This window comes from Zalophus californianus, chromosome 6 (genome assembly GCF_009762305.2).
Source record: "Zalophus californianus isolate mZalCal1 chromosome 6, mZalCal1.pri.v2, whole genome shotgun sequence".
NCBI lineage: Eukaryota > Metazoa > Chordata > Mammalia > Carnivora > Otariidae > Zalophus > Zalophus californianus.
Genome location: NC_045600.1, coordinates 60,099,025 through 60,118,511, shown reverse-complemented (window position 1 = coordinate 60,118,511; position 19,487 = coordinate 60,099,025). Strand labels below are relative to the sequence as shown.

The window sequence follows — 19,487 nt, the reverse complement described above, 5'->3', positions numbered from 1 at the left end:
TTTCTCCTTGCTAGGAAATAAAAATTGAGCATTTCATCTGCACCTACTTGTGATTTCTGTAATTTTATAGTTGTTTTCAAATTATAAACATAATTAGGTTTCTTTTTACAATTGCTTGATGGACTTGGTGGACTTAATTGTTGTTTCTAGCAATTTTTAAATTTCCATGTTACACATGGGATGAGATTGTTTCAGTTGATGTAGTTTTTCCCCATCTTTCTTCATGTCATTTAGAATTTCTCTATAAGCATTATTTCATTCTTTTACCAGTGCCTCCAATGGCTTATCAGCCTTGATTTTATATGACTAGCGATTAATGTCTAAAATCTCTGCATAGCAGTTTCATACTTAAAGGAATAAATGTTAGAATCGAGGTACTAATCTTAACTAAAGTTGGGTTACTGATTATTAAAGACCCTTTTCTGAATATTAAATATATACTCTAAGGGTGCCTGGGTGGCTCAGTCCTTTCGTGTCTGCCTTCGACTCAGGTTATGACCCCGGAGCCCTGGGATTGAGTCCCACATTGGGCTCCCTGCTCAGCGGGGAGTCTGCTTCTCCCTCTGACCCTCACCCCGCTTGTGCTCTCTCTCTCTCTCTCAAACAAATAAAATCTTAAAAAAATAATAATAAACATAGTCATTATGTTTTTTAAAAAATTAAATAAATATATACTCTAAAAGGCTAAACCATACTGTGTCCTTTAGCTGTTAATCAAAAAAGTGTTATTTTGAGGACAAAATTAAAGCTTCACAGAAATCATCCAAAGCTGTTAAAACATCCTATCTAACACAATTTGCCATATAATTTATAAACAGAAAAATAATCCACTCTGTTAACTGGTACATTGCTAAATGTGGCAAAATGTCATTCAGAAAACTGAGTTTCAGGAAATTATTTTTATAAGTGACTCAGTGCTAAAACAAAAACAAAAACCCCAAAACATGGTCCCTGCTTCCATGGAGCTCACAAGTGAGGGCAACAGGCATTAATCCAGGAACTCCATTTCATAGGTTAATGATGCCATGAGAGCATATCTGGGGGAACTGAGCTCATTAGGGAGGCCAGGTGTTGAAGAGTAAAGTTAACTAAGTGAAGTTGGGGGATAGCGGCCTTCCAGAAAGTGAGAAAAGTCTGTGCGTGGCCCAGGGCCTAAAGCAGATACATGAGGCCTCTACAACTATTAAATGAATGAATGATCTGTTGTAAGAGCCTTCAGATACTCCGAGCTCTCCCGCAAAAGATGGCCCTCCTTGAAGCCTAGGGGTCCTTCTACCGGCCTCCCGCAGAGTGTGCCTGGAAGGCCCGTTCAGCTAAGACCAGCAGGGAGCTCATTGGTGCACCCTCTCACCCACGCACCCGAGAAAGCTTCTCTGCCCTTCATCCCACCCTCAGTCCTGTCCTTTTCCTAGAAGCAGGTGTTGAAGGAGTACAGGTAACTTTTTGGCAGTAGCTGCAGGCATTGTCAGCCATCACCAGCTCTCCAAAGACGTACAGTCCTCGGTGAGCTCCGTCCTAAATAACCCAACACTACGTCAGCTCTCTGAGCACTTGCCTCACTCCAGGCTTATTTTCTCAGAGCTTACTTCTCTGATCGGGGACATGAGGATGTCTCTGGGTGTTGTCTAAAATACAGAGTCTAGGAACTCACCCCAAACCTACAGAATCAGAATTTTAGGAGAGGAGATCTAGGTATATCTGGGTATATGCATTTTATTTATTTTTTTAAAGTTATTTGTTTCTTTCTTTCTTTATTTTAGTAAACTCTACCCCCAGTGTGGGGCTTGAACTCATGACCCCAAGATCAAGAGTCACACGCTCTTCCAACTGAGCCAGCAAGGTGCCCCTGGCTATATGCATTTTAACAACTCCTCTCCTCCCATTATTTGACACCCTGAATTTGAGAACTGCTAGCACAAGTGCCGAATAAATAAAACTTGAAGAGAATACGGTGGTGGGTTTATCAGATGGGGTTTTCCTGTTTTTTGAGTAAGTTGTTTAGTCTTACTCTCTCCCGTATTTTGGGACATGTATGTCAGGGTGAGGGGCATCACTGTTCTCTCTCTCCTAACACCAGGCAGAAAGCTTCTCCAGGACCTGGGTTCTGGACTCCAAATATCAGCATGGATTCACCTTGCACACCCTGGAGCTTGGGGTATTTGGGGCTTCAGGTCCAGAGTCACAACTCCCAGGTGGGCTGGGGAGATCCTGTCTTTCACCCCTCAGTCCACCTCCCTGGCGTAAGCCCATTTTGTTGCTTAGTTGTGGGGGAACGCCCTCCGTCAGAAGAGAAGAGAAACATTTGTGCCTTCAGTCAGCCTCTTTTCATTCCCATCATTGTTGCCCACACAATCCACACTACATAAAATTAGATAGAAATGTGATCTCGGTCAGTTAGTTTTGGTTGAAAATGGTGGTTTTTGTGGACACCCTGTGCATCATTGCCCATAGGCCCTCAGGTTTGGTTTGCTCTTGGTAAACAGCTCCCATAAAGGTGTCAAAACCACTGCAGTTCAACAATGCCATGGGAAGTTCACTGAGGAAACTGTGAAGCCGGAAAGAAGGAATAAGATTCAGAGCTCAGCTTATGGTTCTAAACAGACCTAAGTCCTGATTTTGCTCTTTCCCAGAAGTGTAATGTAATTTAGGAAAGCCGCCTAACATTCTAAGGGGGCAGATCCCTCAGCTCAGTTCCCTCCCAGTGATGTGGGGTAGTAATAGTTTCTCCCTCATGTGGTGTTGTAAGGATCAAACAAGACAATGTTTGCAAACTCTTCAGCACAGCTCCCGGCACAAAACCCTCAAAAGAAGTATTGGTTACCTTTTATTGTGGTAGGTTTTTAAAATGTATTTTTAATAAACTTTTTCTGCCAGATAAGAGAATGGCAAATAAACGTTCCTGAAAGAAGCTGTGGTCGGTTAGAGCTTATCTACCTTTAACCAGATATGGGACAAAGTAAGAAATCCCACGATGGTACCCCATATGGCGCACCAACTCTTTTGCCATAGGAGGAGGGGCACTGTTAGAACCTGGCCATGTCTCCAGGCACAACAATGAGGCACAAGGAAAACCCAGTGAACTTTACGTGAACCTTTAAGTTTTGGGACTCTGAACAAATGTGAAAAATCAGGCTCAACAGAGCATAAGCATCAAGAAAGAACTGGGGGGAAGTTTAAATTTATATTGTAGTTACTCAATATAAAGGAATTGGGGTTTTGTTAATGTTTAAAATGTTGAAGGAAGGAGGGGTGCCTGGGTGGCTCAGTCGTTAAGCGTCTGCCTTCAGCTCAGGTCATGATCCCAGGGTCCTGGGATCGAGCCCCACATCGGGCTCCCTGCTCCACGAGAAGCATGCTTCTCCCTCTCCCACTCCCCCTGCTTGTGTTCCCTCTCTCGCTGTGTCTCTCTCTGTCAAATAAATAAATAAAATCTTTTAAAAAAATGTTGAAGGAAGGAAAAACAATTTCAAAGCCTAGGACGCTGATCCAAGTGGGGAGACCATTTGACAAGTCTCCTCTGCATGTGTTCACAGCTTCATTCTTAATATGTTATAAAAGTTTGTTCTGGTATCTTTCCAGGAGTCCTACACCAGGGAAGTGTCCAGAATGCCACAAATAAGAGAATCATCCTTGTCTCCTCAGGACAAGGAGGCAGCAAGCCCCATCCTTTCAGGGTACTATGCAGACTTTCTTTTTACCTCTCAAAGATTCACAGCCCTTAGTACATTTAAAAAATACTTTAGGGGTGCCTGGGTGACGGAGTCAGTTAAGTGACCGACTCTTGGTTTCTGCTCAGGTCGTGATCTCAGGGTCATGAGATGGAGCCCTGTGTGGGCCCTGCACTCAGTGGGGAGTCTGCTTCAGACTCTCTCCCCCACTCCCTCTGCCCCTCCCCACTACACTCTCTCTTTCTAAAGTAAAAAAAACTTTAGTCACACTAATGTATACTCAATATAGGAGAAACTGATTTTCATCGATGACACCATATCTCAATAATCCAAGGTTAAAATAGAGTAAACTGTATTTCCTAAGTGTGTGGATGAGCTCTTACTGTGGTGGATACACATGTGGATGTGATGTATCTTCTGATACCACATCTCAACCTGTCAGCTCTTGGGTGTGTTGAGAAGAAACAAGTAGTTAAAGTGTGGTAGAGATACGTACTCAACTATTCATTCATTTAACCAGCTTTCATTGATCACTTACTATGTGCCAGGCCCCAGTTAGGCCCTGGGGATACACAGATAAAGAAGATCTTGGCTCCTGCCCTTATCTTGTACACTGTCTAGTGATGAAGGCAGAAGTGTTTTCCAGTCATTATAGTACAGTGAGATATGTATTAACAAAAGTAGGCTGATTCCTCAGAACTTTGAAGTGTTATAGGAATAATGCGAGAACTTTCTCAGATAGTTAAAAATAAGGATACATCATCATCATTGTTATCAGCAAGATACTGAGCCATTATGCACAGTTGAGTATAAAAGATTACCACATTCTAAGGGGCACTGGTCACTTTGTAGACATCGTTGATTGATTTGTACATTTATTAGATAATTTTAGATGGGAAAAGGATGCTTTTTTCTAATAAACACAAAGGGCATCACGTGGCTCTTGACAGTCATGCTACAATGGTACCATTTTTCTATCCATTAGGCACTTAATCATTTAATCTTAAGGATTAATTGTGTGAGGAAGGCATCATTTTCCCCTACTTACAGATGGGGAAACTGAGGCTTAGAAAGATTACACAACTTGTTTAATTTCACAAAGCTCCATATATGCAATGTTCATGACTGAGAGCTGGTTAAAAACGAATTCACATTCCAGATTGCTTTTTACACAGTAGCCCTGGGGATAGCAAAAGATCCCAGCTGAGTTGCAAACTAGTTTGTCTCCGATTCAGACAAAGCAAAGGCACCAGAAATTGCCTACCTGGAAACTTACAAGAATATCAGGAAAGCTCAATGCTGTGTTCCAGCTAACAGATTAGGTCATTCCTAGGATGTTTACATTTCTTTGGTTGTTTGTAACTCTTTGCCATATATAATCATGGATCGCTGACCAGAATTTGCTGGTAAAAGCTGTTCACTCAAGAGATATTTATTGAATGCTTACAATGTGTAAGGCCCTGGAATTGGTTCAGACATGGATCCTAATCCCAGGAAGCCTACAGTGAAGCAGGAATGATAAAGTGTACATAAATAACCATGAGGTATAAAGGTAAACTGCTCTCATGGTACAGAAGAGGAAGGGATTCCTTATAAGTAGGACAGCAGAGAAAGCTTCATGGAGGAGAGAACGTTTGAACTAGACCTTGAAAGAGGGAAGGGAATGGGACAACCAGAAGTGGGAGTGAGGAGAAGATCCCGAAGGAAGAGGCTCATCTCAACTGAAGGCAGGATAAAGGAGAGCAAGAATAGATACGGGAAGTGGGCAGTCATATAGGGCGAGCCCTCTGCGTTATTGACGTTTCCCAAGGAAACTCTAGGAATTCTCTTGGGACTTCCCTTGGCTAACAGGAAAAGAAAGGTTCTTTCTCGGTGTAGACACTCAAAACAGGAAGTAGCCCCTACAAAGCTACTGTATTCCATTTTTGGAAGAGAAAGTTTGTACCTTAGTGCATGTTCCAGGTGAAAATATTGTTATTAGATGTTATGGCAGGGATATAATAAAACTTCCAATGATGCTGAGACTAACAGTTCAATATATGGCAGATTTTCACTATTTGTGTCATTTTTTTTTTTTTTTTTTAATGAACTGTAAAGCTCCCTGTTCACCTCTGGGGATATGGTGAAGATTTGTCAGAGGATCGTAATGACGTGAAATATCTTATGAAAAGAATTATCCAAGTGATCACCATAGCCAGGGCATTATTCTTTAATAACAGCAATATGAAAACACAGTTAAGATTTCTCTCTTTCTGTTTTAACATACCAGTACCTTTACTCATATGGTTATATACAGCACTTGCATATACCCCACAAAGATGTGGATAAAATTTGTACCCTTAGTCCACCACATTCTTCCCCTTTGGAAAGTTTCAAGAGGAATATTTCAAGAAAGGAATAATTAGAAAAATGTTATAACTCACATTCTTTCATTTCATATATACAATTTTAAAAATTAGATTTTCCCTGGTAGACAGCTACCTGAGTTTACTATAGATCATTTTCAAATGTGAAAACTATGATTGTGACTTGTTATTTGCCCCACTGGAAAAAAATCACGAGGAGTTAAAATAAGACAGAAATTGTACAATTCTCTCTGGTCGGTGGCTATGCAATTCGTTAAAGATCTTGAGCGTGACCGTCAGGCAGAGACAGCAATATAATGACCCAGCACTCTCTCTGGGGCTTGTTGTGAAGGAGGATGGCGGACACAACTTGTCTGCAGAGCGATGGATTCGTAGCTGCTTGCTGGGTGAGAACATCATTTTACCCAGATTAGAGGAACGATAAATAATCGGGGCTATTTCCAATTTTGTAGTATCACGGGTTGGCATTAACAGATGAGTTATGTCATTTGATAATGGGTTGCCTTCATTATAACATTGGCAGAAGAATTTTTGGCATCACTCAATGACAGAAAGAAAATTAGTTTGAGTAAAATGTTGTATGTGCTTAGGCCTTAGGTAAAATAAAAATTAAGGTAGACTGTCCTTTCATTTAGCTAAACAATAATTCAAAAATATAATTTTAAAGACAACTTTTCTTGAACTAGACAAGTTGCATAGGGAAAAACAAAAATTCTTGAAATTTAAGATACTATATAGAAGATGTATGATTATAATATGCAAGCAAAGTATGTGAAGGACTAGAATTAGAAGAAAGGACTTAAAAATGTGGAAGGACAACATGTAAGAAACTGGTTAAAGTGACAGTATCTGCACGTGCCCGGGTGGCTCAGTCGGTTAAGCATCTGCAATCAGCTCAGGTCATGATCCCAGGGTCCTGGGATTGAGTCCTGTGTCAGGTTCCCAGCTCAGCGGAGAGCATGCTTCTCCCTCTCCCCCCTGCTCATTCTCTCTCTTGCTATCTCTGTCTCTCCTTCTCTCTCTCAAATAAATAAACAAAATTTTTTTTTAAGTGATAGTATCTGGATAGTGGTCAGTGAGTGAAGGGAACTGTTTGAAGAGTTAAACTTTACATGACTGTATATTCTCTTTAGTTTTCTTAATTAAAAATAACTTCCAAGACATTAATTAGTCAGTTCTTGGTATTTGTAGTGTTTACTTTTTATATATATAAAAAGTGCTATGCACTTGCCTCAAATCAGTTTTTGGAAATTGTTGGATTACAAATGATAAGTGAATAAATAAATACACAAAACTCCGTGAGAAGGCAGTTGGGGTGCAGTAGGCTGAGGGGGATTAAAACAAAGTATTTCATTGCTCTGACTTTTACTCATCTCTCTTTTATATTCTACATTCTGAACCTCATAGAATCTCTCTGCAGATTTCATAATTTCAGTTTTTACCCAACTCATCCACCTTATAATTATGAATATATGGACATAATTAACTGAATCACTTTGAGAGAGGAAAAAATACCCTACTTAAGGCTAATTAGATGAATCATGAATGCCTGGAAGAATGCATTTCAATAAGGTGAAAAACTTTGGATAAAAATTTAATGAAGTTTCTAATTGCATTTGACTACAGAGAATATTGATAAATGTTCATTCCATGCAGATTATTAAGCTGTATCGATTTAGGATCCCAAAGTCTAAATACCACCCTTGCCTCCAGAGGAGACCTGATTGCACTCACATGTCACATTCATAAAAAACATAGTGCACTAATTGGGAGTCTCCCGCCATCTGCACACTTGCTTCCAGGCGCACATAAAATGATCAATGGGAAAGCAGGGTCAATCCAGGCAGACTGTGAGTGAAATTAAAATAATAAAATGTCTAAACATTTAACTGCAAATAGGAAATCTTTATACCCACCCACACCCTATTCTGTAGCATAAAGCTAAGGCACAATTATTCATATACCTCAAGTAATTTGCAGGCTCCATACAAAATCTCATTTAAAATAAGAAATTGCTATTTCTGCACATTTATTCTACCAAATGCCAGCTAATTGCTGCAATGGCCATTATAAAGAATAATTTTCGCTTAGTGAAAAAAAAAGGAATGAAGAGAACATTTTCTGGTTTTGTTCCACTGCGAAGGCTCTATTCAGTGAATACTGAATGCACAGCGTTTCACTGCTACATTTATTATGCTGAGAGGTCAAGTATTACACAGCATCTTGTATTACGCTTTGCATGCTAAGTATTTCACTTCACAAATTGACCCTCCGGTGTACTTGCTACATAATGCTTTAAAAACCCAGCTAAAACGCAGGACAATTAGCAATACTTTTACTCCCAGTTAACAATGGGAACACCAATGTAGGTGATTGCATTTACAGTGTAGCTTTCTTCACAAAACATTTTTGACACATTAAGGTACTTCGGAATTGTGCAGTACCAGTCCTCTCTTGTGAATGGCTTTCCAGCATTTGCAGAGAGAAACAGTTACTGTATGTTAGAGCTTAATTGAAAAGAATTCAACCACGGCCTATGAAGCACCAATTAGGGTGATATTATATCATAAAAAGCTGTGATATCCATGTTCAGACTTGCGCATCAGCCAATACAAAGTAGGACACAATTAAAAAGATATACAGTTTAAACTCTTGAAACTGTTAAATTTAATTAGGAGTTCAGTATGTGGGGGGAGGGAGGTGTGTTTGTGTGGGATGGGGCAGCCGGGGGGCGGGGGGGAGCGCAGAGAAAAGGAAGTTCCCTGCAGGCCTGGAGACCCCAGGCACTAGCTGCCCAGGATAACCACGTCAGTTGGTCCTTTCCATTTAAACCACCTTTAGTTAATGGAAGTGTGCGGCGTTTGCTTTGCCCCAGCGATGAGTTGCTGAGATCAGATGAATATCCCTGCTCAGTCCGGACGTGCTGCTTTCCATTAATTCTGGGGTGCCCACTGGCACTGGCATCTGGGAGGGAGAGAAAGTAGAAGTGGCTTGCTTGGACCGCGGAAGTGGGGGTGTGCTATGATGTGCTCTGGCCCACACAGATCACACACAATTAAAAGAGTTAACTGCATTGCTTTTCATGAAGAAAGACACAGATAATTGTGAAATAAAATGGACATGGCCAGATCAGCATAAGTGTCTTTGCAGGCTTGGCTCTGGATGTAATATTTAAATACTGGAACCTGCATGAATCCCCACTTGGAGGTGACAGCCAGCAGGTAATTATCAGTAAAACAACATTATCAAAGTTCTCGTGCGTAGCATGTTTGACTGACTGGAGTGCTTCTCCTTACAAATCCTGCTAATATCCATTTCAATCTGCTTTAATATGTTCACAAGTTGGGGCTTATTTTGAATTCCACTGGGTAAATGAGGACAGCACACTTTGAATTTGCATACTATACACATTCCTTTCATTTGTGGTGGGGTTTCCAGAGTATTTTTTTAAAGGAAACTACTAACATCCGAATCCAGAAAAACTTTTTCACTATGAGAATGAAGATAGGAAACAGCTCATTTCTCCAGTGTATTTATTTCATCTGAGGCTATACAACAGATTTATGAAAATGATCCTTATTTTGTCTTAAGAAGAAAAGATATTTTTGAATGTATCGGTGTTTAAATAAATAAATAAATGAAATTTATCAGTGTGAATGCAATTTTCTAAGGTACTCAAGCCATTGAAATTAAAAGTTAAAGTAATTTTTTAAAAAGTCTGTGTTTGAAAAAATCAGATGGAAAAGTCCTCTTCTCTGATTTGAGGTCTCTCACTCTTCAGTCCACGAGGTTACTTCAGGCCTTTTTTAAATTTCCACCTTTTCCTGTCCGACAAAAAAGCAGAACTGAATGGCATTTTATTGATGAGATAAATTGGAATTTTGTGTGATCTAAAATCAGATATTCCATGTTCCCTTCTTTCTCAATGAACTCTTCATGACCTTTAAAATATCAGCAAACAGAAAGAAGTATCTCATTAAAGATCCAAGGAGGCCCCACCTTCAAACCCAGCGTGAGTTCCAGATAATTCAGAAAACACAGTCATTACTTTGGAGCAATATCTGATCTCACCTTGGCTTCCAATGCATTGAATTAAATTAAATTAAATTCCAATACATTGAATCAATTAGGACATTAATAAAATAGTTACTGATATTGTGGAAATCTACAGTAAGGTTACATTAAATTGTACAGGCTATTTTTAGGGGCACCTGGTGGCACAGTCGGTTAAGCGTCCGACTCTTGGTTTCAGTTCAGGTCATGGTCTCAGCGTCATGAGATTGAGCCCCATGTCAGGCTTCAGGCTCTGCGCTCCACACAGAATCTGCATAAGACTGTCTTTACCTCTCCCCCTGCCCCTCCCGCCTCAAATAAATAAAAAATTGATCAGGCTGTTTTTGTTTTATTGGTTGCACATGTAACAAGAGGCATAGTTTTACTGGGAGATTCTGCCTTTGAAAACTAGGCCAATTAGCAGATTGCAAGGTGGTAGTGATATGAAGATGTTTTCTCTTTTAATGAAAATGGAGCCAAAATGATGAATGTGATTAACATTAGAGGGATTCTAAGGGACATGAATGTGAAGGAGTTTAGATAATGCTGAAACAATTGCATAGGAGTTATACACTGAACAATCTGGACTCTAGACCTTTCTGTCCAACCCCTTTTCTGCGTTAGATACTGCTTCCCAAATGAACAAGACGGAGGAAGTTCAGTTCGAAGGTTTTATTGACAATTCAGTATCTTGTATTAAGATTCTTCCAAGGTGACAAGATTTTGCACATGTTTCCCTAAATTCATTTTCTGACTAATGGTATTTGTGAAATTCTCACTCTCTGAGGGGGCTGAGAGAATTAATTATCCCATGTGGTCTGGAACTGAGTTGATGATGAAAATTGCTGCTGAGGTATCAAAGACCTATTTTTATTCTTTTCTGCAGGAAGAAAAATGTCTCTTCTTCCATGAACCAGTTTTATCAAAAAGATACCAAAGGGCTTAGGCACCAATACCTCACTTTTCCTTCCTTCATAGTGAGTTACTATGTGACCTCACTATACGTAGTGACCTCACTGTACCCCACTACTCGAGAAATCATCAAATTTTCATTCACTACAGCCAGGGGTCACACCTTCATACACAACCCTGGACCAGTAGGAAATGTAAATGGGTAAAGTGCACTGGGTATAAGGGAACAGTTGGGTGGGGGCACTGGGAAATTAGAAAATGCCAAAAATGCCGTTACTCAGCTCTGGAGATTTGGGTCATGCAGAAATATAATCTCACAGTGGCAAGATCTTCCAGTTTTTCCAAGAGAAGCCAGATGTGTGTGTGTGTGTGTGTGTGTGTGTGTGTGTGTGTGTGTGTGTGTGTGTGTGTGTTTCCCTGATTTTAAAACATTGTGATCAAAGTAAATACATCTAATGGCCTAGGTTTGGAGCAATGGGCCATCAGTTTGCAATCGCTGATATAACTCACCATCTTCAAATGTGTTCTAAGTTTCCTTCCTTATAGTAATGGACTATCATCTTATCATTGTGAAATGCTTTGCATTTTTATAGGCATTAAACTTTTAACTACAGTATTTAGCAGGCAAGTCAGGTATTTCTTCTGGTACATGTATCTTCATAATCACTTGAAATGAAACCCTATGGCCGGAAAGCCTTGTCTCCAGACTTGAGAGTAGCTTCATTCTCGTTTCTATTAGCTAGTAATTTTAATTATACTGTCTAACATTTATTGATCTGTAACTTAGTTCCAAGTCATTTTAGAATATGTGTTTGTACGTGTGTTATCTGACCCAACCCTCACAACAGTCCCACGAGTTAAAACAAGCTAGGTGATATGCAGTAACAACCCCACAGCTTCTGTGATTTAACATAACCAAACTTTATTTCTCACTGATTCTACATGTCCAACATGGATCATGAGGGTGACTCTGCTCACCGTTGTTACTTAGGAACCCAGGCTGAAAGAAACTTCATCTCAATCAGTGCTTCTGCCATCACCCAGATAGGAAAAGAAGATGAGGCACATCATATTCTGGCTCCTAAAGCTTCTGTCCAGGAAACACAGCTTTTGCTTACACTTATTGGCCTTAAAGTTTACTTAGAGGGACAAATACTTGAAAACATAACAGAATTGTATTTTTTAAAATTTAATTCCAGTACAGTTAACATACAGTGTTATATTTGTTACAGGTATATAATACAGTGACTCAACAATGCTATACATTACTCAGCACCCATCATGATAAGTGTGCTCTTAATCCCCATCACTTATTTCACCCATCCCTCACCTGCCTCCCCTCTGGTAACCATCTGTTTGTTCTCTGTAGTGAAGAATCTGTTTCTTGGTTTGCCTCTCTCTCTTTTTTTCCTTTGCTCATTTGTTTTGTTTCTTAAATTCCACATATGACTAAAATCATATGGGATTTGTCTTTTACTGATTTATTTCACTTAGCATTATACTCTCTAGATCCATCCATGTTGTTGCAAATGGCAAGATTTAATTCTTTTTATGGCTGAGTAATATTCCTGTGTGTGTGTGTGTGTGTGTGTGTGTGTGTGTGTGTGTGTGTGTGTCACATCTTCTTTATCCATTCATCTCCTAGGACACTGGGCTACTTCCATAATTTGACTATTGTAAATAATGCTGCAGTAAACATAGGGGTACACATATCTTTTTGAAGTAGTGTTTTTGTATTCTTAGGGTAAATCCTCAGTAGTGGAATTACTGGATCATAGGAGTTCTATTTTTAACTTTTTGAGGAAACTCCACACTGTTTTCCACAGTGGCTACACCAGTTTGCATTCCCACCAACAGTGCCCAAGACAGTCCAATCATATTTTATTTTATTTTTTTAAAGATTTTATTTATTTATTTGACAGAGAGAGACACAGTGAGAGAGGGAACACAAGCAGGGGGAGTAGGAGAGGGAGAAGCAGGCTTCCCACGGAGCAGAGAGCCCGACGTGGGGCTCGATCCCAGGACCCTGGAATCATGACCTGAGCTGAAGGCAGACGCTTAACAACTGAGCCACCCAGGTGCCCCTGCAATCGTATTTTAAATAGAAGGAAGAGAAGAATAGTTAGGAGTAACATGCATTATCAAATATCAGAAGAACTCATAAAGGCATTAAAAACAAATCAAGTATTTGCATAAGAATAGATAAATCACTAGAACAGGACATAGAATCCAGAAATAGATCCTGATATATATGAGAATTTAATATATGATGAAGATGTTAGACCAATCCAGTGAGAAAAGGGTGGGTTATTTTTAAATGGTATAGAAAAATTAAGTTGAACTATACAAAAATGATTTTAGATGGGTTAAAAGCTTAACAATAAAAGAATAAAAATGCTTCAAGAATGTCCATGTTTTGGGACATTTTCGTAACTAAGACAGTAAACCTAGAAGCTGTAAAAGAGAAGATATACACTTTTAAGTATATTAAAATATGTATTTCAAATGATAACAAAAATGGGCAAATGAGAAATCTAGAAAAAATTTACACAAATGAAAAATATAATATACAATGAGTTCTTCCAACATACAACCCAAAATAAAAAGAAAATAGCCCACTTGCAGAGGAGCAAAACCAGATAGCTTCCAGATTTATGAAAAGATTTAAATCACCAGTAGTTAGGGTGAAAATAAAGTAACAGTGAGGTTTAAACCCATTAGTCTGGCCAAAAAAAAAAAAAAAAAAAGGTGATTAACGTAACATAATAAAATAAAATTTAAAAAAGAGTAATAACATACATTCTGGTATGAATGCAGGGAGAAATGATGTTGTCATTATTCCTGGCAGAAATGGGAATTATTATAATATTTTTTTTGAAAACAATCTGATAACATTTATTAAAATTAAGTAGCCACATCCTTTGACTCAGAATTCTCACTTCTAGAAAGCTCTTCTATAAAAATAAGAGCCCTGGTACACGGGACAAATGTACAAGAGAGTTAATCACAGCATTGTTCAACATAGCAGAAAACTGAAAACAAAATAAGTCATGGTACATGGCACACCACAGAAGTAGCAGGAAATGAAGCAGAGCTACATTAGTTGACTTGGAGACATTCTCCTGAGGTATTTCCTAGTGAGAAGACAAATGTAGGACAAGGGTATATAATATGATGTCAAAAGGGCATATAATGATTTCTAAAAAATGGTGCCCAAAACCCATATGTGGGACTATATATACTTTTATGTACATATATATGCTTACATAAGATTGTATGAGCATGGATAAAAAATATGCAAAGATGGAGCACCTGGGTGGCTCCTTCGGTTGAGTGGCCAACTCTTGATTTAGGCTTCAGGTCATGGTCTCAGGGTCCTGGGAGCCTAAATCAGGGTCTGTACTCAGCGGGGAGTCTGCTTGAGGATTCTCTCTCTCCCTTTGCCCCCTCCCCCTGCTCACGCTCTCTCTCACTAAAATAAATAAATAAATCTTTAAAAAAGAAAAAATATGCAAAGATACAAGCTAGTGTGAGGACATGGGTTGTGGTGGGGTTCAGAGTAACAGGAAAACAGAAGAGGAGGGAGGAGATTTGCAAAGGGAAAAGGAAAAAAATTAGTGTGCACCCCAAAACCCCCAACATGTATGCTATAATCCCATTTACTCATTAATGCAAAGATTTACATATAGTATATATGTGCAAATAATTTCTGGCTATAATAAAAAGATGTAAAAACAAACAAAACAGTTCAAAGGAATTGCACTTTACTATGATTGAGGCTCTAGATTGAGGAAAGTCAATCACTTATCCCATTAAACACGAGAAAGGACTTTAACTATACCACCTGATGGCTGGTGCTTCCCAGAGGTAGATGGCATCCATGTAGGCAGGCAGAGCTCCTCAGTGTTCCCGAAAGGAGGCTTTATGGCTGTGTGTTTGTTGGATCTCCAAAGTATATGGATTTGCCACCAACAATCCTATCCCTGCTCTTCAGGTTCTTACAAGAGAAAATAACCTCAAACTCTGCTATCTGTATGGGCTGCTATCCATATCCCAATTGCTTCAGTTTCCAAAGAGGAGGATGGGCTCATTTCGGTTGCTGTTAGCTAGTAATTTTAATAATGATGATTTTACTTGGATTTTCTTCTAATTGATAGGTCTGGTAAACTTATCTGGGCAAAAGTTTGTAATGGAGGGGCACCTGGCTGGCTTTGTCAGAAGAGCTGTGACTCTTGATCTCAGGGTCATGGGTCTGAGCCCCACCACATTGGGTGTAGAGATTACTTAAAAATAAAGTCTTTTTAAAAAAACTTTGTAGTGGAAATTGGTGTACATTTTGACCGGAACTTCGAAAGAAAAAAAACCACTTGCTTCACAACAAAGTAGACTCAAAGAGGCTGTTGAACGTGGTTGCACCCTGGGAGTTTTAATAATTAGTAGTCTTTCTATGGCTACTAAGGAATTTCTTTTCTTTAATCATGGACGTGTTACCTCTGCCAACTATTTTCAGCCTCTAGTCAACCACACTGTAAGCAGAGAGCGATCTTAACCAAAGAAGAAAACAATTTTCAAAAATTTGAAGCGTCCATTCTTGGTGCAGATATTTAGGTGTCTCTCAAGGCTGCCCAACATTTTAAAGTAGTGGAGAAGCCAGGAAAGGAGCTCATGGATTTTGGATTTCCATCACTCAGCCTAAACTTTCACAGTCAAGTTGGTGAGACAGAGAACGCGTGACTGAGTCTATGCCAGCTCTGTGGTGCTCCACTCAGTGACTTGAGGTAACTCACTTTCACCCTCTACAGCCTAGTGTTCTCGTGTATTCTCTGACACGTGATGTCAGAGAACCCTGCTCTTTTACTTAACAACACTCATAAAAATATGTAATATACGCTTAAGTGTATGATTATGGTTTAATTGCTCTTTCCTCCACTAAAACATAATTTCTGTATGGATAGGGACAATATACTATAACCTCAACACCTAACATAGTGGCTGACACACTAAGTTTCAATAAAAACTTATTAATTTAATGGATAAATGAATATATAAAACGAGAGAAATGATCTCAGAGTACCCCACTGACTATCCCACAGTGACTTTTGTATATGTAATTCTCTAAATGCAAGAAACTTTTGATTTTTTAAATTAGGCCATAATTCTGTCACTCTGCCTACACATCGTCCAGTAGATGAAATGCCTAAGAGAGCATGGCTCTGTTCCGTGTAGTTACTCTGCAATAAACTAAACCTTTTAGTCATAATCCCATATCTCTGTAGGGGTCTGTAAGATGCCATTTCATCCATAGCTTTTAGTAGAACTATAGTTCATGTAAGATAGATATTTGTTGTGGATTCTAAAATATTTTCAATCTCCCTTGCTATTTTGTTCCTGGATCTTGGAATCCGAACAGTAATTGAAAAATTACTAGAAGGAAGAAATTCAGAGAAGGAAAAGGACTTAGAATTGTATAGTCCACTGATTTTCCCAAACTGTATTTTAGCAGTAGAACCCTGTTTTTCAAAAAGAAATCTTAGGCAGAAACTTGCTATTTCTATATGTTAATTTAGATCTTTATAACTAGGTATAGCTTTTGGGAGGGAGGGAGGAAAAAAGGAAGGAAGGAAGCAGAAGAGAGAGAGGAAGACAGAGAAAAACCAAAGAAGAAGGAAGAAAAAGAAAGAAAGAAGGGAGGGAAGGAAGGAATGGAGGGAGGAAGGAAGAAAGGGTGGGAGGGAGGGAGCAAGGGAGGGAGGGAAGGAGGGAGGGAGCGAGGGAGGGAAAGAAAAGATCGTCCCTGGTTGAAGTGAGAAAGGGAACTAGAGCCCTCCCCCAACCCCCAAGCTTTGCCTTGATCTCCACATTGGGCCCCTGCTCCATCACCTTCTCTGCCTCCTCCTGCCCTGTCTGGTCCATAATGCCCTCTAATGTACCACTGAGACCAGTTTGAAAGTCACCACTTTGAATGAGTATCTCCTTTTAACAAATAAGGAAACTAAGACCTGGTGACTGAGTCACATTCTTTAGTGTTCCAAACCCTTCCCTCCAGACGTAAACCCATTTTATTTTTGTTTCTTATTAGTAGATGATTCTGTACAGTCTTCTCCAAACAATTTTATATGAATCCAGATTATCATTGCTCAACATATTCTTCTTATAGTTAAACCACCATAATTTAGTTCTACCCATATAATTTTTTCAACAAAACAATTTTGAAAATGCTAGAATTCCATAAGCATTGCTTTCTTGTTGCAAAATACAAAGTTTATTTTAAAACTTAAAAAAATGACTTTTATAATCACAAATCTAATTTTGGTTGTATTTATTATGAAGACACAGAGGTGAATTAAAAGAAGACATTATTGGGACCGCTGGGTGGCTCAGTCAGTTAAGCACCTGCCTTCAGCTCGGACCTGGGATTGAGTCCCATATGGGGCTTCTTGTTCAGCAGGGGGCCTGCTTCCCCCTCTGCCCCTCCCCCTGCTTGTGCTCTCTCTATCTGACAAATAAATAAATAAAAATCTGGGGGGGGGGAAGAGAAGACATTTTATTTAACATTATGAAATGAAACAGAGTTTACCCAAATGGAGATGAAATAGATGTGGTTACTTCATAGAAAGCAAAAGCTATGTCTACCAAAGAGCAGACATGCAGTTATTGATCTGGAATTGGCACAATGACAAACTACTGTGCAAATCTTCCTCTTCCCAATTAAGGTGTCTCTCTTGAACTGATTGAAAGCCGTTTGATAAGTATACTTTTTTCAAGATGGTGTGCTCAGTTGGGGGTCTTTTTATTAAACTGAAATTCCATCATTAGCTTTGACTAGCACCAGCTGCTTTATAAATTCTGTGTTGATGTAGGCCTCCACTGGTATTCCAAATATTGCAGGTGAATCTCTGACTCCAAAATCCTCAATCATGCAGTATGTATAATTAACATCTGATAAATGCAGAATAGGAAGAAGTCTCATTAGAAGACACAGTAGTGGGGTCATAATCCTATCTCAGCTTCTCAGAACACTGAACCAAATAGTTGTTAAAAAAAAAAGAAAAAAAGCAAGTCTAAATCTCCCTACTTCCTAACTTTTCTCTATACCTGACCCAAAATGGGAAAGTTAGGACACAAGATGAAGTGTTTTTGTCTTGCAGCAAATTTAGAGACACAATCCAAGATCTAGCACATTCTAATGGATGTTTACTTGGGTGTTTTAATTCCGGATCAGTTCCCAGGAATGTGGCTCATATCAGCCATAATTGTTCTCCCTCCTAAATAGTTTACAGTCTATCACTGCTTTAACACAAAAGAGAAACTTTCCTATTCTTGAATCTATTAATATTTCTGTGAGATACATGGTATAAATATAGCACAAAAGAGTTAGAGGAAAGTTCCTGGTAATGTTGAGTTTATAAAAACGTTTCTTTGTGTACTAGGTGTGCCTAGTAGAGCTTTTCCTAAATATAGTCGGTGTTATCAGGAAATAAGTTTTAAACCATGATAAACTTGAATTTATGAAATAATGCAATACAGTAAAATGAAATATGCTGTGAGAGTTCAGTGGTTAAGAGTAGAATGTTCTGGAGTTCAATTCCTGAGCCTCGGTGTCTTCATCTGTAAAATGGGAATAATATTAATGTCAGGCTCATGAGGTTACTTCAGGCACTAAGTGAGAGAATGCCTGTATGGTATTTAGCATAGCACAAGGTATTCATTTTCTATTGCTGCACAACAAATTACCATGTATGTAGTAGCTAAAAAACAATACCCATTTATTATCTCACAGTTTCTTCAGGTCAAGGCATGGCTTAGATGGCCCCTCTACTTACAGTGTCACAAGACTGCAATCAAGGTGTCATCTGGACTGTGCTCCCATCTGGAGGCTCAATTGGGGAAGGAACCCCTTCCAAGCTCACTCACATTCTTGGCAGAATTCATTTCCTTGCAGCTCTAAGACCAAGGATCCCAGCTTCTTCCTGGCTGTTGGCTGGAAGCTGCCCATAGTCCCTCACCATGTGGGCTTCTCCAACATGGCTGCTTACTTCATCACGCCGGCAAGGTCAGTCTCCAGGTTGAGTCTTCCAGCAAGACAGAGTCTTTATTATGTAACACAATCACAGAAGGGACATTGCATCACCTCTACTATATTCTACTGTTCGAAGCAAGTCATAGGTCCTGCCCCCACTCATGGGTAGAAAGCAGGACTCACTGGGAGCTACATGTGAGCCTGTGTGCCGCATAGAACAAATGCATGAATGAATAAATGTGTGAATGAATGAACAAACGAGTGAGTGAGTGAGTGAATCCGGATACCGACTTAGGTATGAATGGAGTAAGCCATAGCCCTCTCAGACATCAGCAAATATTAGAAATAGTTCTAAATCTAGGATAAATAGGTGAATAATGGACTCTGTAGGTAACTGCTCTGTTGAAGGCATAACACAAATGTTCAACCTTTGTGAAAGTAATGTATTGAAGACTAGGGGGCCTGGGC

At 39.3% G+C, this 19,487-nt stretch overlaps 1 long non-coding RNA gene across 3 annotated transcripts in view; it reads left to right on the top strand.

The window, feature by feature from the left end:
* Window positions 1-18,876, top strand: part of LOC113909497 — a 222,955-nt gene extending 204,079 nt beyond the window's left edge. For all 3 annotated transcript variants that reach the window (XR_004820135.1, XR_004820133.1, XR_004820134.1), the window contains one exon: window positions 18,780-18,876. This is a non-coding gene — a long non-coding RNA (uncharacterized LOC113909497). The remainder of the gene's footprint in view (window positions 1-18,779) is intronic.
* The last annotated feature ends 611 nt before the right edge of the window (window positions 18,877-19,487 follow it).